At 41.6% G+C, this 27,079-nt stretch overlaps 1 pseudogene; it reads left to right on the top strand.

Moving 5' to 3' along the window:
- Positions 1–3,009: 3,009 nt before the first annotated feature.
- LOC115428204 (zinc fingers and homeoboxes protein 2-like) lies at positions 3,010–25,208 on the top strand (annotated as a pseudogene).
- The last annotated feature ends 1,871 nt before the right edge of the window (positions 25,209–27,079 follow it).

Here is a 27,079-nt window from a genome sequence, read left to right as displayed (position 1 = left end):
ATGGTGCAAACGGTGCATTCAAGGTACAAATGGTGCGTTCATGGTGCAAACGTGCATTCAAGGTACAAATGGTGCGTTCAAGGTACAAATGGTGCGTTCATGGTGCAAATGGTGCATTCAAGGTACAAATGGTGCATTCATGGTTTGGACCCTTTGGGGGGGGGCCTGGTTTGGATCCTTTGGGGGGGGGGCGTTTGGACCCTTTGGGGGGCTGGTTTTGGACCCTTTGGGGGGGGCCTGGTTTGGACCCTTTGGGGGGGGCGTTTGGACCCTTTGGGGGGTCCGGTTTGGACCCTTCGGGGGCTGGTTTTGGTCCCTTTGGGGGGGGCCTGTTTGGACCCTTTGGGGGGGGCGTTTGGACCCTTTGGGGGTCCTGGTTTGGACCCTTTGGTGGGGGCCTGTTTGGACCCTTTGGTGGGGGCCTGGTTTGGACCCTTTGGGGGGCTGGTTTTGGACCCTTTGGGGGGCCGGTTTGGACCCTTTGGGGGCTGGTCTGGACCCTTTGGGGGCTGGTCTGGACCCTTTTGGGGGCTGGTCTGGACCCTTTGGGGGCTGGTCTGGACCCTTTGGGGGCTGGTCTGGACCCTTTGGGGGCTGGTCTGGACCCTTTTGGGGCTGGTCTGGACCCTTTGGGGGCTGGTCTGGACCCTTTGGGGGGCTGGTTTTGGACCCTTTGGGGGGGGCTGGTTTGGACCCTTTGGGGGCCTGGTTTGGACCCTTTGGGGGGCTGGTTTGGACCCTTTGGGGGCCTGGTTTGGACCCTTTGGGGGCTGGTTTTGGACCCTTTGGGGGGCTGGTTTTGGGCCGCAGGCCGTATGTTTGACATTCATTTCTTCACTGGTGGCGTTTTGCTGCAGTTTCTGTGTAACGTCGGTTTTCTTCGTCACGTTTGTTCTGAATGCAGCGAACGTCGCATCCCCTCATTGGAAAACACTCGCACACGCACGTCTAATTACATTTAGTCCGTTTATTTATTCTCTGAGTCTGTTTCCAAATCACACAATTCACATTTAATTTGTAATAATGCGTCGTCTTTTCCTCGTCTCACGGAAACATTTTGCTGTTGTTTTAATTTTTTTGCCACTTTCACTTTATGTGCAAATGAAAGCATGAGGATGGAAGTGTGTGTGTGTGTGTCTGTCTGTGTGTGTGTCTGTGTGTGTGTCTGTGTGTCTGTGTGTGTCTGTGTGTGTGTGTGTGTGTGTCTGTCTGTGTGTGTGTCTGTGTGTGTGTCTGTGTGTGTGTGTGCGTGTGTGTGTCTGTGTGTCTGTGTGTGTCTGTCTGTGTGTGTGTGTCTGTGTGTGTCTGTCTGTGTGTGTCTGTGTGTGTGTCTGTGTGTGTGTGTGTGTGTGTGCTGTGTGTCTGTGTGTGTGTGTGTGTGTGTGTGTGTGTCTGTGTGTGTGTGTCTGTCTGTGTGTGTCGTGTGTGTGTGTGTGTGTCTGTGTGTGTGTGTCTGTCTGTGTGTGTGTCTGTGTGTGTGTCTGTGTGTCTGTGTGGTGTGTGCGTGTGTGTCTGTGTGTGTGTGTGTGTGTGTGCGTGTGTGTGTGTGTGTGTGTGTGTGTGTCTGTCTGTGTGTCTGTGTGTGTGTCTGTGTGTGTCTGTGTGTGTGTCTGTCTGTGTGTGTGTCTGTGTGTGTGCTTGTGTGTCTGTGTGTGTCTGTGTGTGTGTGTGGTGTGTGTGTGTGTGTGTGTGTGTGTGTCTGTGTGTGTCTGTGTGTGTGTCTGGTGTGTGTGTGTGTGTGGTGTGTGTGTGTGTCTGTGTGTGTGTGTGTGTCTGTGTGTGTGTGTGTCTGTGTGTGCGGTGTGTGTGTGCGTGTGTCTGTGTGTGGCGTGTGTGTGGTTTCTGTGTGTTGTGTCCTGTGTGTGTGTGTGTGCAGAGTGTTCTGTGTGTTTGTCTGGTGGTGTGGGGTGTGTGTGCTGTGTGTGTGTGTCTGGTGTGTGTGTTTTGTGTCCGTATGTGGTGTGTGTGTGTCTAGTATGCGTGTGGTGTCTGTATGCGTGTGTGTCTGTGTGTGTGTGTGTGTGAGGGTGTGTGCGTGCGTGTGTGTGTGTCTGTATGCGTGTGTGTGTGTCTGTGTGTGTGTATGTGTGTGTGTGTGTCTGTATGCGTTGTGTGTGTGTGTCTGTGTGTGTGTGGGTGTGTCCGTATTTTGTGTGTGTGTCTATATGCGTGTGTGTCTGTATCGTGGTGTGGTGTCTGTATGCGTGTGTGTGTGTCTGTGTGTGTGTGTGTATGTGTGTGTGTGTGTGTCTGTATGTGTCTGTGTGTGTGTGTGTTGTGTCTGTGTGTGTGTGTGTCTGTGTGTGTGTGTGTCTGTATGCGTGTGTGTGTCTGTGTGTGTGTGTGTGTGTCTGTGTGGGGTGTGTTGTGTGTCTGTCTGTGTGTGTGGTCCTGTGTGTCTGTGGTGTGTGTCTGTGTGTGGTGGGTTCTGTGTGTGGTGTGTGTGGTGGTGTGGTCTGGTGGTGGGTTCTGTGGGTGTGTGTGTGTGTGTGTCAGGTGTGTGTGTGTGTGTGTGTCTGTGTGTTGTCGGTGGTTGTGTGTGTGTCTGTGTGTGTGTCTGTGTGTGTGTGTCTGGTGTGTGTCCGTGTGTGTCTTGTGTGTGTTGGTGGGTTCTGTGTGTGTGTGTGTGTGTGTGTGATGCTAGCGCAGGTATTTCCACATCTGTTCATTTCTTCTTCTTCTGTCCGTCACTCTTCTCTGAAATAAATCAGCTGTTTGGACAGAGCAGTTTCCTTGTTTACAGAAGTGCAGTTTATCTGTTTTCTTTCCCCGTCTGTCTTCGCCCGTCTCCTATTTGTCTTATTCGGGTGAATTCAACACGTCACATCCACAAAAACAACACAAACACGACTTCAGTGTTTGTCTAATGTGTCTTTTCTCAGTTTAGTCGTTTTTTTCCCCAGCGGCTGCAGATCTGAACACAAACATTATTAACGTGTCGTTTTGCGTCTTTGTGTTTGTGTGTCCGCAGCTCTGAACGCCCGCCGCCGCCGTCTGTGATGCCCTCCCATGACGCCCTGGTCGGTAGCTGACACTGCCAGTGAGCGGGACACGCCACTGCACCACCGGACCTGGCCGGCGCCGCCAGCCGGTTCTCGCCCTCCCTCTTGCACACATGGAGACGCCGCCTCCACCTCCACCCTCCACCAGGTACCCGTCGCCATCAGCTCCCGGCCCCCCCAGTAGGTTCGCTTTGATAACCGACACGCTGTCGTCCTCAGCCAGCACCAGCAGCAGCAGCAGCCAAAAACCACCAAACTTTAATCAGCTTCAGCACCAGCACCCGCCATAATTGCCACCAGCAGCAGCAGCATCCGTCATGTCCAGCCCGTAGGAAGTCCTCCAACCCCTGCATGGTCCGGGTCCTCAGCGACCTGCCCGAGGAGCAAGAGGATCCGGGGGAGGTGATGGACGTGGAAATGTCGGCGGACAACGACGTGGCCCGAAAAAGAGCAATCAGACTCGCCTAAATCCGAAGAAATGCAGCAGGAGAGTTCGGATAATCCAGACCAGCAGACCGATCCAAAAGCAGAGGAAACCCAGAAGCCAACAGAACAAAAGGAGTCGGAGGATGACGACCGGCCTCCCGTTGTTGAAGACACGGAGAAGGACCGGGACGCGGCAGAATCCGACCCCACGAAGAAGCAGACCAGAGGCTACGAGTGCAAATACTGCCCGTTTTCGACGCAGAACCTGAATGACTTCAAAGAGCACGTGGACTCGAGCCACCCCAACGTCATTCTGAACCCGCTGTACCTCTGCGCCGTCTGCAACTTCAACACCAAGAAGTTCGACTCACTCACAGAGCACAACGAAAGCCAGCACCCGGGTGAGACCAACTTCAAGTTCAAGAGGATAAAAATGAACAATCAAACTGTTTTAGAGCAGACAATCGAAGGCAAGGACAATTCAGTTGAATGCGAAGAGACAAATGAGCAAGGCGACGACAGCAGCAGCAGCGTGTTTCCGCCTTGTATATCCACCACGTTAAAAACTCCGGACAGTATTCAGCCGCTCTTCCAAGGCGGTGAACTCAAAAGCCAGCTGGACGGTCTAATCCAAAAAGATCAGATCACAGCCGTAAACATCAACGGAACAGTCATTATCCCCGAACCCACCATCCTCCAAGGGCTTTCCCATGTCACCCCCCGATGCTTCAGCGCCCACCCAACTTTAACTCAGTACCAAAAATAGCTGTTCCCTTGAACACCACCAAATATAACCCTTCTTTAGACGACAACCTGACACTGATCACCTCCTTCAACAAGTTCCCTTACCCGACGCACGCCGAGCTGTCCTGGCTGACGGCGGCGTCCAAGCACCCGGAGGAGCAGATCAAAGTCTGGTTCACTACCCAGAGGCTGAAGCAAGGCATCACCTGGTCCCCAGAGGAAGTGGAAGAAGCCAGGAAGAAGATGTTCAATGGCTCCATCCCTCCAGCACACCACACCTTCACCGTCCTGCCTACGAGTCTCATCTCGCAGCCGTCTGCCAAAGCCTCCCAGCAGCCGATCGTCCACACCACCGTGGAGCATCCGGGTCATGTCCGAATAAGCACATCCAACGGGATACATCAAGCCGCCTCCACTAATGCTTCCACTGGCTCCGCCCTCAAGCGATCCTTGCCGACTCCAGCGCTTGGCCCAGAGTCAAAGCGTCCAGTTATGGCGGTCGCCCCTCATTCTGGTGACTCCAGAGACAAAACTCTAATGGCTCCCCCCTCCTCCGCCTCCGCAAAAAGAACGCCTCCCAATGGCTCCGCCTCCCTGTTCCCATGGAGATGAAGAGAAGTGTAGCTTTTCCTCTGGTCAGCTCAGAGATAAAGAGGCCATCCGCTGCTGTGCCTTTAATGCCACCGCCATCATCATCATCATCTTCAATGTCCAAAGGGAAACTCCTCCCAACACAGGGGAATCCCAAACCAAGCCCTTGGTGTCGCTGCCCTCCATAGTCTTTCCAGAATCCTTAACGAGGCCTACGATAGCTCCGCCTCCTATTTTTGCCCCACCATTTAAAAGCCCCATACTTGTTCCGCGCATCTCTTCCAAAGAAAAGCATCATGCTCTGCCGGCAGCTGACGCAAAGCTGCCGAACTCTCCTCCACTCGTCGGTCCTCAGACAAGGAGGCCGACCATCATTCAGTCGATTCGAGCTCCAGCTAAAACCCTGTCCCAGATTCCAGGGTTTTCTTGGATGGCAAGAAACTAAAAGAACACCAGGAGTAGAGCTGAATGTCGGCTACCCCAGAGGAGATCAGATCCTCTCTCCACTGGCAGAGGCCAATGGGACATCACGCTGCGATTGCCAAATGGTCTAACGACCAACTGTCACCTGCTCAAAACAACGGAATCGTCCATTTAGACGGAGGTGACCTACCAAAAAACAGACTATCAGCAGAAGGCCTCGGTGCTCACTCAGTTCCCGTTACTGGAGCGAATGAAAGGAAAGACGGCAGAGCAGCTGAAGGTCCTGGAAGAGAACTTTATGCGAAACAGCTTCCCTACCCACAGCGATGTGGACAATCTGGCGGTGACCACCCGTCTGTCTCCCCAGGAGATTGACAGCTGGTTCACAGAACGCCGAGCACTACGTGACAACCTGGAGCAGGCGCTGCTCAACTCGATGGGCACTAAGCGAATGGGAACCATTCCAGAGAAACGAGTCAATCAGCAGCCGACTTCACTACAGCTGAACGGGATTCACAAACCGAGCACCGGCGTGGGCCACCTGAACAGCCCACCTCCACCCTCACACCTGCCTGTCATCGCTCCCGGCGCCATCGCCCCCTCCGTCCCCAACCCCTGCTCAGTGCCTCCAGACAGCCGATCCCTGGCGCTCCTCAAGGACGATTTTGCTCAAACACGGTGGCCTTCCCCTGAGGAGTTCAGCCAGATGGAGGGTCGGACAGGACTCGTGCGCACCGACATCGCTCGTTGGTTCAGCGACAGTCGGTCAGGGTCGCAGAGCGGCGGCATGGACCTAACGGAAGCTCTTCACAACAGCGGTTTGAAACGGAGGTCAGGGGTTGACTGTGTGTTCCCCTGAAAACACGCCCTCTGGTATCCTCCAGCGCTGTCAGGACGGAGCCGTCAACAACAACAACAACAACAGTAAGGTGTTGGAGGTGGAGCTGGGCTGGTTGATGGAGCAGCGATCCAAAAGCCTCGGCAGTCATCAGCACGAGGAGCTCCAAGAACGGTTCAGCGGCAGGTACTGGACCCTCAGGTTCACCTCCTACTGTTGTGTGTCCGACCAGGGTCAGGGACCAGGTCTATCAAACAGATGATCAAAAAAACAGTGATTATTAAGTCTAAATATGTAAACCTTTAATAAAACCACAAAACCATAAGACCACGACACTGGACGAGAACATTTCACTGATGGAGGTCAACGTGCTTTTGAATTCAGAAAAACCCCAAACATTATGATGTAGGTTTGAATCATTTTCAGCGTCAAAAGTTGAAAACACAAATTAATGGAATGAATTAGATCATGTAAACAGAATAATCTGATTATAATGAATCAGATTAAAGCACCTGATTTGTCCCAATACTCCATAGAAACAGGTTCATCTGATGGATTTGGATCAGTATCAATGCATTAGTTCATTTGATTTAAATTCTTATCTTTGTTTCTAAAATGACTCAGATGGTTTGGACTGAATTTATATCAACAGTGATTTTTTATTTTTTTTTTTATCCATGACTCTGATTTTTAATTTTTTTCCCCTAACAGTCTCATAACATATTACACAGGACAACATTAGAACAAAGTACATCGATGTTTTTTGTTTTTGTTTTTGTTTTTGTTTTGTTTTGTTTTGTTTTTTTTTTGGGGGGGGGGGGGTGAAAAAGAAAAAAAGGGTGTCAATATTGCTCACTGAAAGGAATGACTATTATTTTAGATGTTCTTCCTCTAAATTTCTATAATAACAAATATATATAATATATAACAAAGCCAACCAATATGAATAAATGAATGAATGATTTTTTTTTTTTTTTTTTAAATGGGACAGTTCGTATAAATGAACATACAGCTAATTTCCATCTCGAGTCCCATTGGCAGGTAAAAGAAAAAAAACAAAAAAACAAACAGCTCACAGATGACATAATACCATAACTGAAGTAAAATATACAAAAAGAAAAAACAGACAGCAACACACAGTGCATACAAACAGACAAAAACAAAGACGAATGCAGACGGCAAAAAAAAAAAAAGATTGAACTTTGTTCATGAATTATATTATAAATATCCCACTGTTGCTGTTACACATTATGATCAAATTAAAGCAATAACATGAACAAAACATGTACAAAAATGGGCAAAAACCTGAGAAACATTAACAAAACATTAACACTTCAGGTTTCAGGTTCATGTTTGTTCATATTTGTTTATTTAAGGATCATTTATAATTCAACGTGTCCACATACTTTTGTCCATATAGTGGATGATGCTTTGTTTATCTGCTAATGCTCTTATTGAGTTAACCTCTTTCAGGACCGGCCCGTTCCGTGCTTTTATGACACATTATGATCAAATTAAGCAATAACAAGAACATGATGATGCTGTTTTTCTGCTAATGCAGTTTTTTTCTGATGCTAACCGTCAGTGCTGGCTCTTACTGACTCCACCTCTTTCAGGACCGAACTTTCGATGCTAATTAAGCAATAACAAGAATAACGTGCACAAAAATGAAAAAAAAAAAACTTGACAATTATTAACAAAATAATGTTAAATTGCACTTATATGAAGACATTCAGGTTCATATTTGTTTATTAAAGGATCCTTTGTAATTCTACATGTCCACATACTTTTTGTTCATATAATGGATGACACTATGAGGCTAATCATATGTTTTTCTGCTATACTGATTTTGTTTGTTTGTTTTTTTGTGATGCTAACCGCTGGTGCTGGCTCTTATTGAGTTAACCTCTTTCAGGACCGGCCCGTTCAGTGCTTTTATGACATTATGATCAAATTAAGCAATAACAAGAACAAAACATGCACGAAAATGAAGAAAAACTTGAGAAATATTAACAAAATAATGTTAAATAACACTCATTTCTATGAAGACATTTCAGGTTTATATTTGTTTCTTAAAGGATCTTTTATAATTCCACGTGTCCACATACTTTTGTCCATATAATGGATGATCCTTTTTTTCTGCTCATACTGTTTTCTTTGTGATGCTAACCGTCAGTGCCGGCTCTTTTTGACTCCTCCTCTTTCAGGACCGGCCCGTTCGGTGCTTTTGTTTTCGCTCTTCTGGACATTAACCTCCAAATGCGTGGCTGTTATTTTTCCGCCGTTCGCCTCCAGGAGCCTGGGCCAAATAACACAGCCATTAGTTTGGAAACCAATATCTGCGCAGCAATTTGGGCCAGCGTTTTATCCGTCCCTAGAGCTGGTCTTTGAACGCACCGTCGGTCTGAACCCGCACTGACGGCGCATAACAACCCGACAAAGTGCACTCTGGGTAATGTTCAGCGGACAGGTGACGGGGCCATTAATCAAATGCGAAAATGCAAATGAACCAGTCAGTTTGAGCTGCTTTTTTTCAATTAACACAGGAAATGCAAATAAAGACAGTCGGAGGCTAAAAAATGACCCCTTTTTTATTTAAATGAGCAAAATTCAATCTTTTTTTTTTTTTTTTTAAGCATAAAAAAATCAAAGTCCGGTTTGAATCACAGCGCAGCGTTTATCTCATCTTGGAGCCGTTTCATGATTGTTCCAGTTGATGTATTCAGTCATTGTTCACATTACATGAAGGAAACGTCCTCCATCAGAAGGAAATCAGTCCACTTATTAGTTTCTGCTCGTTAGAATAATCGAACAGAGTCAAAAGTGCCACTCAGGACCCACTTAGTTAATTCAGATTGTTTTTTTTTAACTGCTCTGGTCTGGGCACAATGATGGCGGTTCCCTGGATTATTAAAAAAAAAAAACCCTGACATCTGAAATAAAACAGGTTTTCTTATTGTTTTTTTAATTATTGGAGTCTGTCCATTCACATGCACCTGATTAAACCTGCTCGTTACAGCCCATAATTAGTCCAGTCTACGGGTTGATTTGACGTGTTTGAAGGTGGATATGGAGGCCACGACGGGACGCTGACAAAGACTCCGTTCACATTAAACAAATACACTGTAAAAAAAAAAAAAAAAAAAAAAGAATATGTGATGGAGATAAACTGACTAGAGTTTCAAAATATTTACCTGGAAAGATCCTTTTTTTTTTAGATTTATTTACTTAATGTTGTTCAGGTTATGTGACTAGTTCCAACAATTTTCACCTTGTTCTACCATACTGAGATATTTACGGAAAACGACAAGGGCCACTGGAAAAAAATAAATAAAAATGAATCCAACATTATTATTATTATTATTATTATTATGAGAAAAAAGTCAGAATTTTAAGAAGAAACAAAAAACTAATAATCATAATAATAATAATACTAATAACCTTAATTTTATTTTATTTTCCTACGGGCCCTAATCGTCTTCCATAGGATTCATTCACAACCTGCAATAACACTAGCCAGAGCCCCTCAAATATCTACGTATACTATCAGCTGTAATGTTAAAGTGGTGTAAACGTCCAGAACCTTCCACAGATGAACAACCGTCGACAAAACGTCCCAAAAAAAGAACAAAAGTGAATAAATACTGCATTTGGCATCAGAGGTCCAACCTGGTCCAAACACATTTAACCCTTTCATGTACGAATTAGAAAAACCTGAGTCCAGATTTTATTTTTGAGGGTCGTTATTCATCTTTAGGCCTCAAAAAAAAAAGATGCAATTTTTTTTTAACGTATTTTTCATGTAGTTCCATAAATAAATATGTATTTAACAAACCAATATCAGAACATAATGAAAACTATGGAATAAAAACATGTTTAATTAGTGATAATCTGAGGTTTTCTCACATTTGAACAGATTCTAATTTGAGCTGTTACTGACTTTACAGAGATAAAAAAAAAAAAAAAAAAAAACTGGACTGAACACAACGGGTCTGTTCTGTTGAACCTGAATCATCTTATAGTTCAGACCCAGTTCTGGTTCTGGCGTTAATCCTGGGTTTTCAGTTCGGACCTCTGTGTTTCTTGACCCCGCCCACAGACTGAGGCAGCAGAGCGCCGCTGAGCTGAAGAACGGTGGGCAGAACGGCGGCGTGGGCGTGGCCATGGGCGTGGCCGGAGCTCGGGACGTGTTCGGGACCTGGATGGAGGACGGACACTCGAGGAGAGGCCGAGACCTGCTTCTGGACCGGGACCGGAAGATGACGGAGGACGCCACCGGGAGGCTGACCGGATAAAACGGTGAGAACGGACTCTCGCTGCGTTCAGGTGCAGTCGGACAGATGAGTTTTTCCACTAATGCAGCTTCTGAAATATTTAGTAATAATGTTTTAAACGGATGTTTTTACAGCAGATTATTGAACACATTTACATTATTAACACTAAAGCACAACTGGAGAAGACCACAATGGACCCCCAGCCCCCCCATCCTCAAACCCATCCTTAACACCCCCCCACACACACACCTTAAACCGCCCCCCCTCCCTCCCTGGAAACACTCCCACCTCCGGTCTTTGTGAATAAAACACTGACACACTCACAACATTTTGGGTAAAACATTATTTTTATTGCGTCCTAAAATAGCAGCGGACCCCCCGGGGTGGGACAGTTTGATAGATAAAAGCCCCCGCCTGGGGCAGAGTGTGACGCCGGTCGGCCCCTCCCCCCTCCCTTGCTGCCGTCTACGCTGACAGACGCAAAGTTTTAATGTTTCTCCGTTTGTCAAAATCTCGTGTTAAAACGACAGACGACTCAGATCAGACGACGACAGATGATGAAAATCAATAATCAATATGCAGCCAATACACACAGCTGATAAATGACACGCCTCCTGTCAGACACAAACGCTCAAATCTGACACGTTTGGATTCAGAGCGTCGCAAAAATACTGGCTTTGTCCCAGGAGGCAGAAATAAAGACCATTAAAATTAAGAAAATCAAACAAAGACCTGAAGGGAATAAACAAACATGTGGAGAAGATGGAGAAATGTCAGCGTTATTTATGGGATTTTCAACAACAAAACCAGACAATAACTAATAAACTAAGAATATAACTAATAAACTGGAATAAAATTAATAACCAGGCTTTGCAACAACTCAAACTGTCTAAAAAAAACCAGCTGAAATTCAATCAAATGTCTGAATAAAATGTCAGAAGTGTTTTCTGCTGAAGTCGTCTGTGTTGATCCTCTCTCAGACACGCGTTAAAATACAGTTTTGATGAGTTTTTAACGACACAAACTTTCTCGTTTTGATTCTCATTTCATCAAACAAATAAGACTCAAACTAACTCTGAAACTAATAAAACCTCCGAGCATTTTCATGACAGAAAACCAAAAAAAAGCAGTAAATGTAAAAAACTCATTCCCTGTGAAATGAAAATGAAAACTAAAAGAAACGATGGCAGACGTGGTGTGACGGTTCAAATATCAGATACTAAAGGTACAAGCGGATTTCCTGACCCTTCGCTAAGCTCCACCCCCCTTAGTTACTGTTACTACCTTTGAGTAGCTTTAACTGTCGGCAAATGAAACGACGGCATCAGAGAGAGATATTTAAAAGGAAACTTCTGGAAAAACAGTTTCATAAAGGAGTCGATATAGAAGCATTTATGAGCTTCGTTAACAGTAACATTTATTTATGTCGTTTTGTGAATTAAAAACAGAAACCTGAAGCTAAAGCTAACCGTTAGCTTTGTAAAAGCCCAACACAAACTAACAAATAAAAAAAAAAAACAACAACAGTGTTCTTCTCATCATTTAAAGGTTGTGAATAGAACATCAGGTTATTTAAGAGAATGTTCAGTTTCTACTAGGGATGCACCGATACGAGTGTCGGCATCGGCTCCAATACTCAGTGTGTGTATTTGTATTTGTACTCATAAAAGATATCTGATACAAATGCACCGATACCACTTACAGCCATGTGCCATTCCCAGTTCAGTGCAGCAGGTACGAGGAGGAGGAAGAATGTGTGAGTGTGAAGAGTGTGGAGATGGAACCAAAGAAATGAGGCTGATCACAGTAAGGCTGACTGACAGTAACATTAAAGACACAGACAGATATGGACGCAGCGTTCTGTCCGTCCTCTGCGTACATTCATCTGTTTACCAGGTCCTCGCAGACGCGTAAACAGAATGAGAATACCAGCAGGAGTACGGAGCGGTGCGCACCGCCTCCGACAGAAGTGAAAACCAAACGGATCACTCATTTGTCTTTTCTCTTCCTGCTGAAGCTAAACTTTTAAACCTTACAGAGAAAACACTAACATTAGTATCACAGTAGTGTTCCTCTGTCGTCTACAGGTTTGGTATTACTGACTTTCTTCTTCTTCTTCTCATTAAACTTTCCTCTTCTTCGTGGTATTTGTCCAGTATGGTTAATTCAGAGCGGCGCCCCCTGGTGGATTAACTGACAAACGCTCATTCCAACACATTAAATGTCAGTAGCAGCACTTTGTTCCAGTCAGACTAATGACAACGACAGTAAAGCACATTTACAAAAGGAACCAACAACTGGAATGGGATTATTAAGGACTAGGATCAGTACTCAGTATCAACAAGTACTCAAATAGAAGTACTCGTACTCAGTCTGGAAAACAGTGGTATCAGTGCGTCCTTAGTTTCTACTCCTCGTAGATTTCATTGTCTGTTTTTGACTCGCTGCTAGCTAATGCTAAACTGAAGCTAAGCTAAAGTTTTCCTGCTTTTGTGTTTGTTTAAAGCCCTGGGTTTTTGAATTTAATAAAACAACAACAAAACCCAACAATAAAACAACAGTAAAGTTAATGTCAGTTATGACGCAAATTAGTTTGGGTCAAACGTATAGATTGAATTTCCTTCCATGGGTAATAACATGAGTTGACCTTTAACCTCTGTAGCTGATAAACCACAGAACCTAGTCCAAAACAAACGTGCTAATGTTTAGCTAATGTACATAAATGTTCCTGTAGTTAAATCACACAACAGCTACGACTGTAAACATGACAAAACCCACATTCAGACACATTTGTACATAAATATTGTGAAACCCTCGTGTTCCTGTGGTTTAAACCTGTTCAATCCTTTCTTTTTTTCGTGCTTCAGCCACAAAAGCTCTTATTTTGTCAGAGTCGCTGCAGATTTCCAGTCGTATCAGTCACTCCAGAAGGCGTTCAGAGGTTTTCCTGTTCTGCTCCAGAAGGCGTTCAGAGGTTTTCCTGTTCTGCTCCAGAAGGCGTTCAGAGGTTTTCCTGTTCTGCTCCAGAAGGCGTTCAGAGGTTTTCCTGTTCTGCTCCAGAAGGCGTTCACAGGTTTTCCTGTTCTGCTCCAGAAGGCGTTCACAGGTTTTCCTGTTCTGCTCCAGAAGGCGTTCACAGGTTTTCCTGTTCTGCTCCAGAAGGCGTTCAGAGGTTTTCCTGTTCTGCTCCAGAAGGCGTTCACAGGTTTTCCTGTTCTGCTCCAGAAGGCGTTCACAGGTTTTCCTGTTCTGCTCCAGAAGGCGTTCAGAGGTTTTCCTGTTCTGCTCCAGAAGGCGTTCAGAGGTTTTCCTGTTCTGCTCCAGAAGGCGTTCACAGGTTTTCCTGTTCTGCTCCAGAAGGCGTTCAGAGGTTTTCCTGTTCTGCTCCAGAAGGCGTTCAGAGGTTTTCCTGTTCTGCTCCAGAAGGCGTTCAGAGGTTTTCCTGTTCTGCTCCAGAAGGCGTTCAGAGGTTTTCCTGTTCTGCTCCAGAAGGCGTTCACAGGTTTTCCTGTTCTGCTCCAGAAGGCGTTCACAGGTTTTCCTGTTCTGCTCCAGAAGGCGTTCAGAGGTTTTCCTGTTCTGCTCCAGAAGGCGTTCAGAGGTTTTCCTGGGCTGTTGGTTGAACCTCCTCCACTTCCACCTCTGAGCTCCAGCCCACACATGCAAACACAAACAGCATCGCTGCTTCTACTTTTATTTACACAAACTCACCGCTTCATGTCAAACACGTTAACGCGCCGCTTTCATCACTTTAACGCCAGCGCGTCACCGTGCGTTTTTCGACGTCCTGGTGGCGTTTTCCAGGTGGGTGGAGCCTGTGGGCGTTCGTGGGGCTGCCAGGCGTGCGGCTCAGGTGCCAGGTTTTATTGGATCGGAGCTGGTCCAGATCCGTTTGGCTCACGGATGACGGAGCGTGGCGTCCGAACAGTGGAATCCACCGAACGGCGCCTGGCCTCCGAAAACAGCCGCCACATGAAAGAGGTGGACGAGGAGCTGAAAAAGACACTTCACACAGCAGAACTTCTGAAAACAGTCAAATAAATACCATTTCAATTCAGGACAGACGTCTGAGAGCCGATAGCAATCAATAAGTAATCAAAATACTCTAATAATCCAAGACGAAAGAGCTGTTTGTTACAGTTGGTCTGTGCATCTATAAGAAAAAGATATATGTGTATATTTAGAGCTTCAGATATATATATATATATATATATATATTTATATATATATGTATGTATATGTACTCCTAATCTACTCTAATATGATTTAATCTAATCTCATTATAATTACACACAATATTTTTGCACATTTATTAGATTAATTATAAATATAAATAAATAATTAGATTAGATTAGATTCCATTAGATTAGGTTCCATTATCAGGAACAAATTTACACTTATAAGAAATATTACACAAAAATAGTCATAACAATAATTATAAAACAGTAGGGAAAAAAACAGGTAATTACACAACAGAAAGTACTAGTGGAAATAATAAATAACAAAGTAATAATAAAAATAAATAATAATAATAATAAATATTGTTATAATATGCAGTTTAATTATGTGGTAAAAAGGGGCATTCTACAGCTATAATAAATAAGTGATATCTGATCAAATCTGACAAATAGAACCAAACAAAACCATCCTTAACCATCATAAAACCATTTAAAACCATTTAAACCATCATAAAACCATTTAAAACCATTTAAACCATCATAAAACCATTTAAAACCATTTAAACCGTCATAAAACCATTTAAAACCATTTAAACCATCATAAAACCGTCATAAAACCATTTAAAACCATTTAAACCATCATAAAACCGTCATAAAACCATTTATAACCTCATAAACCATCATAAAACCTCATAAATGGCAGATTCGTCTTTATTTCTCGAATATGTTTTGATGAGTTTTTAATCATGCAACACTTTTCACTTTCCTCCGACAATCACCTCATTTTAGAAAAACCAGTAAAAACTAAAGTCAAACTCAAAAACCTGCTTCAAAAATAAATGAAATTAGATTAAGAAACACTTGGTTTGTGCTTTGAGGAAGAACAAAAGAGAAACCAACTTAAAAAAAAAAACAATGACTGAACCTCGACAAACTCATTGGAAAGTTTGTAAGAAACTCATTAAAATAACCTTAAAAACAAGGTTTTATTAAAAATAATGAATATCTGAAAAACTGTTGCTAATTTATGTCGTATTATTGTTGGTGTTTGGTTGAATTTTCCTCTTAATGACGCAAAAAATTGACATTTATTTCATTTATTATCGTTTTTTTGTTCATGTCTAGTCATTTGTGCATCCACACTTTTATTTTTAGGAATCTGTTTCTGAAAAACACCCAGAAAATATATTTAAAAAAAAAAAAAAAAAAACACTGAACACAAGAAAAACTGAGCAGAAATGTGTGATTTGTGGTTTGAGGTGAAAAAAAACAACAACAACATGAGAATGAACAAATATTAGAGAAAATTGGTTTCCAGTCATTTCATTTAAACAGAAAAAAACCCTTTTATTCTCCTTGGATTTTTTATTTTTCAGACTCATTTGTCGATTTTCCTCCATTTGTGAGGTTGAAGGTGAAATGACCAACTATTCAAACCAAATAATAAAAACGTCTAAAACCTAAAGTTTCCAGATAAAAAACAAACTGAACTGATGAAAAAACACAGAGGTTTGATTTCTCTGCTTTTTCTACATTTATTTATGTTTAAACGTGTCTGAATTATTATCGCAAAACCTTGATTCAGTGTCTAAAAGATAAAAGTTTGATATTTTGTTCTTTTGTTTTCGCAGAATCTTCTTAATTATAAATAATGACGTTTTAAAATGATTATTTCAAGTGTTTTTACAGCAGATTAATCCCATTTCCATTGATGGTTTATTCATTCTGATTCAAAAACTGCAAAAAACAACTGTTTTAAACTGTCATTTTTTAATATAAAAATAATGTAGTTCTGACTTTTTTTGTATGAAACTCTTGGACGTAAAGTGAAGTTTCTTTATTTTGTCATAAAACACTTTTAATTTGTTCATTATTTTATCTTTTGTCTTTTGTTTGAGTTTAAAACAAACTGAACTTTTTCTTCTACATTTGTACTATTTTATATAAAAAATGCATTTTAATTTTGTTTCTCATGTTTGCTGTAGGACAAAAAAAGAACACGCTTGGTTTTTGCTCATTTTCATCTGAATTTAACAAAGTGTTGAACAAATGACAAAGTGGAGCATCTTTAATTTGTCTTAAATGTATTAAAAAAAAAAACCCAGAAAAATCCACTTTATTACGTTTCATTTCAGCTTTTAGATTAAAAAAAATATGTTCATAAATTAGAAAGAAAATATAATGTATTATCACAATAAATAAAAAATACATTTGTCTTTTGTCACAGTTTAAAAAGAAAAAAAAAGGCCTGAAGTTTTTCTTCACTTTCATAAATAAACGTAGAAAACGCAGAGAAATCAAACCTCTGTGTGTTTTCATCAGTTCAGTTTGTTTTTTATCTTTTTATCACAAATGGAGGAAAATCGACAATTGAACCTGAAAAAAAAAAAAAAAAATCCAAGGCAAGTTTATTTGGATCGCACATTTCAGCAACGAGGCAATTCAAGGCGCTTCAGCCAGGACACTGAAACACGACGACAGGGAAAAAGAAACACATTTAAAACTAGGGATGCACCGATACTCAGTGTGTGTACTTGTACTCATAAAAGTAATCCGATACAAATGCACCGATCCCACTTGTGTCCGTGTGCCATTCCCAGTTCAGTGCAGCAGGAACGAGGAGGAAGAAGAACGTGTGAGTGTGAAGAGTGTGGAGATGGAACCAAAGAGATGATCAGAGTAACTCTGACAGTACCGTTCACACACAGATACAGACTTCTGTCTGTAATCTGACTACATTCATCTGTTTTCCATCTGATGGAGGATGAGTACCCAGACACAGAATACCAGTGGGAGTACGGAGCGGTGCGGGCCGCCGCCAGCGGAAGTGCAAACCAAACGGATCACTCATCTGTCTTTTCTCTTCCTGCTGAAGCTAAACTTTTAAACTTTACAGAGAAAACACTAACATTAGTATCACAGTAGTGTTCCTCTGTCGTCTACAGGTTTGGTATTACTGACTTTCTTCTTCTTCTTCTTCATTAAACTTTCCTCTTCTTCGTGGTATTTGTCCAGTATGGTTAATTCAGAGCGGCGCCCCCTGGTGGATTAACTGACAAACGCTCATTCCAACACATTAAATGTCAGTAGCAGCACTTTGTTCCAGTCAGACTAATGACAACGACAATAAAGCACATTTACAAAAGGAACCAACAACTGGAATGGGATTATTAAGGACTAGGATCAGTACTCGGTATCAACAAGTACTCAAATAGAAGTACTCGTACTCAGTCTGGAAAAAAATGGTATCGGTGCATCCCTATTTGAAACATAAAAGAAACATGTAAAAGGTGATTAAAAAACAGCAAGTAAGAAAACCACACAGAAAACCCACAAATATAAAAACACACACATTTACAGGAAGAGTTACAGAGTCTGGAACCAGAACCAGAACCAGAACCAGTGAACAGGTGAGTCTGGAACCAGAACCAGAACCAGTGAACAGGTGAGTCTGGAACCAGAACCAGAACCAGAACCAGTGAACAGGTGAGTCTGGAACCAGAACCAGAACCAGAACCAGTGAACAGGTGAGTCTGGAACCAGAACCAGAACCAGTGAACAGGTGAGTCTGGAACCAGAACCAGTGAACAGGTGAGTCTGGAACCTGGACTGAACAGAACTCAGACTCAGATCTCAGACCTGAGATTTTCTGGTTGTTTGTTCCAGATCTACAGAACATAGAAACTGAACGCTGATTCTCCAGGTTTAGTTCTGACTTTGGAACCCAGAGCAGACCTGCACCAGACCACCTGAGTGGACTGGATGGTTCAGACTGGACTAGAAGGTCTCTGATGGGTTTTGGGCCGAAACCATTCAGTGTTTTATATGAAGCAAGAGAATTTAAAGTCTGTTCTGAGAGAGACAGGGTCCAGTGTAGACCTGAGAACTGGTCTGATGTGGTCCAGTGTAGACCTGAGAACTGGTCTGATGTGGTCCAGTGTAGACCTGAGAACTGGTCTGATGTGGTCCAGTGTAGACCTGAGAACTGGACTGATGTGGTCCAGTGTAGACCTGAGAACTGGTCTGATGTGGTCCAGTGTAGACCTGAGAACTGGACTGATGTGGTCCAGTGTAGACCTGAGAACTGGACTGATGTGGTCCAGTGTAGAGACCTGAGAACTGGACTGATGTGGTCCAGTGTAGAGACCTGAGAACTGGACTGATGTGGTCCAGTGTAGACCTGAGAACTGGTCTGATGTGGTCCAGTGTAGAGACCTGAGAACTGGACTGATGTGGTCCAGTGTAGACCTGAGAACTGGTCTGATGTGGTCCAGTATAGAGACCTGAGAACTGGTCTGATGTGGTCCAGTGTAGACCTGAGAACTGGTCTGATGTGGTCCAGTGTAGACCTGAGAACTGGACTGATGTGGTCCAGTGTAGAGACCTGAGAACTGGTCTGATGTGGTCCAGTGTAGACCTGAGAACTGGTCTGATGTGGTCCAGTGTAGACCTGAGAACTGGTCTGATGTGGTCCAGTGTAGACCTGAGAACTGGTCTGATGTGGTCCAGTGTAGACCGAGAACTGGTCTGATGTGGTCCAGTGTAGACCTGAGAACTGGTCTGATGTGGTCCAGTATAGAGACCTGAGAACTGGTCTGATGTGGTCCAGTGTAGACCTGAGAACTGGTCTGATGTGGTCCAGTGTAGAGACCTGAGAACTGGACTGATGTGGTCCAGTGTAGACCTGAGAACTGGTCTGATGTGGTCCAGTATAGAGACCTGAGAACTGGTCTGATGTGGTCCAGTGTAGACCTGAGAACTGGTCTGATGTGGTCCAGTGTAGACCTGAGAACTGGACTGATGTGGTCCAGTGTAGAGACCTGAGAACTGGTCTGATGTGGTCCAGTGTAGACCTGAGAACTGGTCTGATGTGGTCCAGTATAGAGACCTGAGAACTGGTCTGATGTGGTCCAGTGTAGACCTGAGAACTGGTCTGATGTGGTCCAGTGTAGACCTGAGAACTGGTCTGATGTGGTCCAGTATAGAGACCTGAGAACTGGTCTGATGTGGTCCAGTGTAGACCTGAGAACTGGACTGATGTGGTCCAGTGTAGACCTGAGAACTGGTCTGATGTGGTCCAGTGTAGACCTGAGAACTGGTCTGATGTGGTCCAGTGTAGACCTGAGAACTGGTCTGATGTGGTCCAGTGTAGAGACCTGAGAACTGGTCTGATGTGGTCCAGTGTAGACCTGAGAACTGGACTGATGTGGTCCAGTGTAGACCTGAGAACTGGACTGATGTGGTCCAGTGTAGACCTGAGAACTGGTCTGATGTGGTCCAGTGTAGACCTGAGAACTGGACTGATGTGGTCCAGTGTAGACCTGAGAACTGGTCTGATGTGGTCCAGTGTAGACCTGAGAACTGGTCTGATGTGGTCCAGTGTAGACCTGAGAACTGGTCTGATGTGGTCCAGTATAGAGACCTGAGAACTGGTCTGATGTGGTCCAGTGTAGACCTGAGAACTGGACTGATGTGGTCCAGTGTAGACCTGAGAACTGGACTGATGTGGTCCAGTGTAGACACCTGAGAACTGGACTGATGTGGTCCAGTGTAGACCTGAGAACTGGTCTGATGTGGTCCAGTGTAGACCTGAGAACTGGACTGATGTGGTCCAGTGTAGACCTGAGAACTGGTCTGATGTGGTCCAGTGTAGACCTGAGAACTGGTCTGATGTGGTCCAGTGTAGACCTGAGAACTGGTCTGATGTGGTCCAGTATAGAGACCTGAGAACTGGTCTGATGTGGTCCAGTGTAGACCTGAGAACTGGACTGATGTGGTCCAGTGTAGACCTGAGAACTGGACTGATGTGGTCCAGTGTAGACCTGAGAACTGGTCTGATGTGGTCCAGTGTAGACCTGAGAACTGGTCTGATGTGGTCCAGTGTAGACCTGAGAACTGGTCTGATGTGGTCCAGTCTCTTGGTCTTGGTGAGGACTGGAGCAGCTGCATTCTGGATCCAGGAGAATAAAAGGTTTTTTTCTGTTTAAATGAAATGACTGGAAACCAATTTTCTCTAATATTTGTTCATTCTCATGTTGTTGTTGTTGTTGTTTTTTGCCTCGAACCACAAATCACACATTTCTGCTCAGTTTTTCTTGTGTTCAGTGTTTTTTTTTTCTAATTTTCTGGGTGTTTTTCAGAAACAGATTCATCAAAATAAAAGTGTGGACGCACAAATGACCAGACATGAACAAAAAAGACGATAAGAAACTAAATGTCAATTTTTTGTGTCATTAAGAGGAAAATTCAACCAAACACCAACAATAATACGACATAAATTAGCAACAGTTTTTCAGACATTCATTATTTTTAATAAAACCTTGATTCAGTGTCTAAAAGCTAAAAGTTTAATATTTTGTTCTTTTCTTTTTGCAGAATCTTCTTAATTATAAAGAATCCTGTTATAAAATGATTATTTCAAGTGTTTCTGTGGCAGATTAATCACATTTCCATCGAAGGTTTATTCATTCTAAAGCAAAAACTGTAAAAAAAAACAAAAAAAACAAAAAAAACACAAACCATGAAAATGTAAATAAAACACGTGTTTTTAATGTGGAAAAGATCAACTCCTTTTCACAGGAATTAAAGTCAAGGCGGGCCTTGCTCTCATGAAAAATAAAGAAGGATCAGTTCTTATTTATGGGAAGTGTGTGATCAGAGCAGGAGGCCGAGGTAACGACGCAGATGAAACAGACGACGATCTACAGACAAAAAAAACTAAACAACCACGAATGGAGAAAAGACAGGAGAGCGTCCAAACGAAGGCAGGCGTCTGTGAACGCAGCCCCAGTGTCCTCCTCTGTCCTGGGTCGAAATGGAACGGAACGTCAGCGTCTCTACGTTTATGAAATGGTCTAAAGTGGATCTGTAGAAACTGAAAAGACTGAATGACCCTGAATGTGCTTCATCAAACCAGTAAAAGTCCTGTTCGCTGGTTTTTTATTTTGTTCTGGAACTTCTTCCTCTGATTCAGATCCTGGATCAGTTCAGAACTGATCCTGAAACCTGAAAGCAACAACACCAGAATATGTCACATGTAGTCCCAGAGGAGAAGTGTCCAACTGTAGGTGAGGAAGATGAAGATGGTGATGAAGATGGTGAAGGCGGCAGCAGCTGTTTTTGTTCATTTTGCTGCTTATTTTAGTCTTTTTTTTTTTTTTTTACTTCATTTTGGTCCATGTTTTGCTTCTTTATTTCACATTGCTGATTGTTTTGCATGTATTTGTTTGACTTTGGTTCATTTTCTTTCCTGTCTTTAAACTCAGCGTCTCCGTCCACCGTCACTGTTCCACCTCAGAGGTTTTACTGGTTCAGCATGTTTACATTATTTAGGCTTTTTTTTCTTCAGTTTCATTCCGTTTGTGGCTTATTTTGTTCATGTTACATATTATTTTGTTGATTTATTATCTTTTTTTTTTTTTAATTTTTTTATTTTACTCATTTCTTTGGCTTTTTTTGTTTATGTTGTTTCTTATTTTATTGTTTTTATTGCATACCGTTGGTTATTTTTTCACATTTTTTATTATTTTGTACGTTGTTTTATTCATTTTATTTCTGGTTTCTGTTTCCAGTGTCTGGTGGAAGGTGTTTTTTTTGTTTTTTTTTGTTTGTTTGTTTTTTAACATTTTTAAACCTCAGGGAGTCGTTTATATTCAGTTTTTTATTTTCCTCCTTTTGTCCACACTGAACTTTCCTCTGTGTGTGTGTGTGTGTGTGTGTGTGTGTGTGTGTGTGTTTTAATCATTTCCTCCTAAACTCGTCTTTTCACTCGGATTAGGAGCGAGTGTCGATCAGCTGTTCGCTCAGGTTTCCCATCAGCCCCTGGGCCACAGGCCGACGCCCCCTCAGGGGTCAACCCCCCCCCCAGTCGCCCCTTTAATCCCCTGGTTTTGGTTTGTCCTCTGTTTTCGAAGCTCCTGTGAATGTAGCGTTTTTGTGACGGTTTTTCATGTGTTTTCCTCTGTGTCCACTTCAGGTGCGACTGGGATTTTCCGCCGCCGCCATCGCCGCCGTCATCGCTGCTGCCGGAACGTAAAGGAGGACAAAGTCTGACGGAGCAACAACAACAGAAGAGTTTTTCTTTTCTTTTTTCATTTACTTTTACCATTTTTTTTAAATCTCTTGATTGTGGCGCCACAGATGACACACATCCTCCTCTTCCTCCTCTTCATCACATCGGAGGTAATCTCAACCCGGACCGACCCCCCCCCCACCTCTGATGGCGCCGCCGCGGCACATTTTTATTTTGGCGTAAACTCCCAAATTGAAATCTGAAGAGTGTGAGGAACAATTCAGGATCAGGATGTGTGAAGATAATTGAAACTTCCCTCTCGTACAGACAGTGAACGCAGCGTTCCGTTCATTTCATTATTCACAGCGACACGAGTTTGACAATCGACAGAACAACGAGACGACCAAACGCAAACAGCATCAGGAGAAAATACGGCGAGATAATCGACAGGGGTTTGAACGTGACTGAGGTTTAAGGTGGAAATCGGTTCCACCTTAAACACAGAATAATCTGAATAATGAGCTTCAAATAAACCAAACACTTTGACATTAACGATCAGTAATGAATAAAACACCACAAACGTGTGTTTGAACTGGATTTAGACGAAGAAATGATCGGATGTGACAATGAAACGGTGAAAGGAACGAAAAGTTCTGATGAAAATAAGCAAAAATTAGGCAAAAAGTTCAGATTTTTGGTCAAAACTGTGACAAAAAGACAAAAAGAAACACTTAAAACAAAATGGAAAATAATGAAGCATGATTTTAAGACATTATTTCTGGTTCTGTTGAAAGAAACTGTCCTTAATCTAACTCAGTAAAGTTTCCTGTCGCAAAAGAATCAAATTACATTAAAAAATATGGCAAAAAAATTCCATTTTACATCAGATTTTCACGTTAAAACTGTGACAAAAAAACTGAAGCTGAACCAGCTTTAGTTTCAGAAAACTGCTAAAACACAGAAACTGAAAATGTTTCAATCATTATTTTAACAAATTCTCTTAATTTTCTTTTCATGAAACATCTGTCAGATGGAAACGATGGAAGAAACAAAAAGTTTAGATAAAAATGAAACAAAAAGTTCAGATTTTCTTTTTTCAAAACTGTGAAAAAAGACAAAAAAAAATAGATGAAAGTAAAAAAGAATTTGGTTTCATGTCAGATATTTGTGACAAAAGGCAGAAAATGAATCTGTTGCATTTTAAAAAGGTTTAAAAAGTTTATCTGAAAATATCTAAGAAAATCTGACAAAAACGTCACTATAAATGAATAAATGTTTGTTGAAATCAAATTAATTTCATTTAATTCTTTCAACAAATCCATTGTTTATGTTTGTAAAACATGTCAGTGACAGAAACGAGTTCAGTTTCATCAAAAAGAAAAGTTTCTCCTGAAAAATCTGAGTGAAAATGTGAGTAAATGTTTTTTAAGTCAAGCTGTGAAACTCTGCGTTAGTGGATGGAGGAGAGTTTGAAAAAGGACACCAAATGTGTTTGTGTTCATTAAATATGTGTCCTCTGGTTTTCCCATATTTGGTCCGATTTATCCTTTTGGAGTCGGTTTGAAAATCCCAAACGCAGATGAAACCACATGACCCCAGTCCTCCACATTTAAGCACATTTTCAACCAGAGTTTATTTTTTATAGAATTTGTCACAAACTGAAACATCTTTATTTAATTATTCGTTTTAATATTTGGTTTCAGACACGTTTTAAGGAAAATAAAAAATTCCTGGTGTCTCATATTTTAATAACGGAGGTAAAACAGGATTCAGTTTTAACCATTAGGTGGGTTTTTGTCCAAATCTGTGGTTTTTTTTAGTGTGATTCAGAGCCAATCGTCTTTATTTTGTGTTAAAATTCAGACTTTACTTCATTTTTTTTCTGAGCTGAAAACATGGTTTGGAAACTAAAAAACATCTGGCGTCCAAAATATTTACATATTCCTGCATGTTTTTCTAACACGAGGAAGGAAGAAGTTAATGCATTTTAATTATTTTAATTTATTTATGGATTTTTTTATTTTTTTATTTTTTTGGTGGAAAACAAACATGTTCAGAATAATAATAAAATCCCAGAATTTTGTTCAAGATAAAAACCTTAAAATGCTCCATTTCCATCAGAGCAGGTGGATTTTAGCCCTAAAAAAACTTAAATCATCTTTATTTTGTTTTTACCCACATTTAGTTTAATACCATGAAAATATTTAATCAACTTTTTTTAACAAACTGTCTCCGACAGTTTCATTTTCAGATTCTTCAAAAAACAAGTTATTACTTAAAGTGAAGAATCTTTATTTAAATTTTTGTTCCACATACTTTTATTTTTGTCATCATTTTTTCATAGAAGATGTAAAAATTATGTAGTTTGAACTATTTTAATTATTTTTTTGTAGAAAACTGTCAGACATAAAGTTTTAATGAAAGTGAAGCTTCTTCATTTTGTCTTAAAACATTTTTAAGTCATTCTTTATTTTATCTTTATTCGTCAGAGTTTAAAAACAAAACAACTGAAACTTTTTCTTTTGCATTGAAATCATCTGTTTTTACTATTTTATATTATTGCATTTAATTTTGTCTAAAAAACACATTTTTCTCATGTTTCCTTTAGGATAAAAAGCACACGTTTGGTTTTTGTTCATTTTCATCTGAATTCAACAAAGTAATAAAACAAATGACAAAGTGGAACATCTTTAATTTGTCTTAAACATGTTAAAAAAAAAACAAAAAAAAAAAAAACAGAAAGATCCACCTTTCATTTTTTTACATCTCATTTCAGCTTTTAGATAAAAAAAAAAAAAACATGTTCATTCATTAGAAAGAAAATATAATGTATTTGTCACAATAAATAAAAATTACATTTGTCTTTTGTCACAGTTTAAAAAAATAAAAAGCTAAAAAGTTTTTCTTCACTTTCATTCTTTGTTTCAATCTGGGAGTTTTTTTGTTTTTGTTTTTTTTTGGTACAAATTTTTTTATTTAATTATTTCATTTTCTATCGGCGTTAAATCGTCTCTTTTTAGTTTTTACTCTTTTATTGTTGTTTTTTTCATCTTAAATCCGCTCTGAGGTTTAACTTCGCATGTCCGTCCTGCTTTTTTTTTTGTTTGTTTGTTTGGTTTTTTTACGGGGGATCGGCCGGTTCCGAACTCGGACGTTTCCATGGCAATGCTGCGTTGCCGTGGAGACTCGAGGATGAGGAGGATGAGGAGGAGCCGGAGCGCTGAATGTGTGCCTGCAGCAGCAGAATCTGACTACAGACCAACCGACGAACCACAGGGTGGATCTAAAAAAAAACAACAAACAAACAAACAAACAAACGCCGAGTGCCAAAGCTGGGATCTGCTGCATTCTCACTACACTTTAAAAAAAAAGGGTTCTTCTTCTTCTACATGTAAATAGACGTATATGTTGGTTTGTTTTTTCCTGTATCGCTACAGATTTGTACAATTTTGCAGGAAAAATTTTGTTACATTTTGTAAAATTGGGAGCAACTTGTCCCCCCCGAAGCCCCGCCCCCACCCCCCCACGATGATCCGTTTTTTTGGATTTTTTTTTTCTTTTAAATCCTCTCTTTCTCTCTCAGCTTTTTCCTTTTCTTTTTTTCCCCAATGAACTTCGGTGAAACCAGTGCCGGCGGTGTTTTGTTTTTTTTTGTTGTTTTTTTTGCGTCTCCTCTTTTTCCGTCTCCTTCTCCTTCTTTTTTTTGTGTGTTTTTTGTGCAGAACCAGAGTGGAACCACAACAAAACACACACAGAAAATAGAAAAACGGACCACGTTGGCAATACTTCAGTCGCTTCGTCTTCATCTCACCGGCGCTGGACTTCCGCCCGCCACTTCCCTACTGAGACGAGAGGAGGAGGAGGAGGAGGAGGAGGGGGGGGGGCGGGGCTTCACATCAAATCAGACTTAAAAAACAAAACACAAAAAAAGCACCTTTGAACCTTTTTTTTTTTTCTTTTTTTACTGTGCTGAAGTGAAGTCAAGTGCTATTATTATATTATATTATATTATATGATTATCATTATTATTATTATTATTATTATTATTATCGTAGCCACTCTGTCTGGAACCCTTTTTTGAAGAAAGCAAAGGAAAAAAAAAAAAACTGCAAAAAAAAAAAAAAAAAAAAAAAAAAGAACAAACTCTTAAAGCCAATCTGCACTTCTCGTTCCGACGAACATGCTTGTAACGACCAAGTGACTGTCGTGGATCTTTTCTTTTGAAAATGAACAAAACGAAACAAACAAAAACAAAAAAAAAGACAAAAAAAACCAAGCAAACAACAAACATAAAGCAGTTAAAACGGTGGCAAACGCAGAAGGATTCAACGGTAACGACGACACAAACACCACACAAACAAACATCACATCCATCCGTTTCCCTCCACGTCTTCTTCTTCTTCTGTCCTTTTTATTTTCTCTCTCTTCTTCTTCGTCGTCCTGCACATCATCATCATCATCATCATCATCACACACACACACCTGTAATAAACAAAAACAAACAAACAAAAAAAACAAATAAAATAGACTTTTATTCAATACATAACTACATGTTGGCTTGGTAGGCTTAGTTACAACTAGTTCCATTCCGA

This window comes from Sphaeramia orbicularis, chromosome 11, assembly GCF_902148855.1.
Source record: "Sphaeramia orbicularis chromosome 11, fSphaOr1.1, whole genome shotgun sequence".
Lineage (NCBI taxonomy): Eukaryota > Metazoa > Chordata > Actinopteri > Kurtiformes > Apogonidae > Sphaeramia > Sphaeramia orbicularis.
The sequence above is the reverse complement of the archived record's forward strand: the minus strand, read 5'-3'. Positions and strand labels throughout refer to the sequence as shown.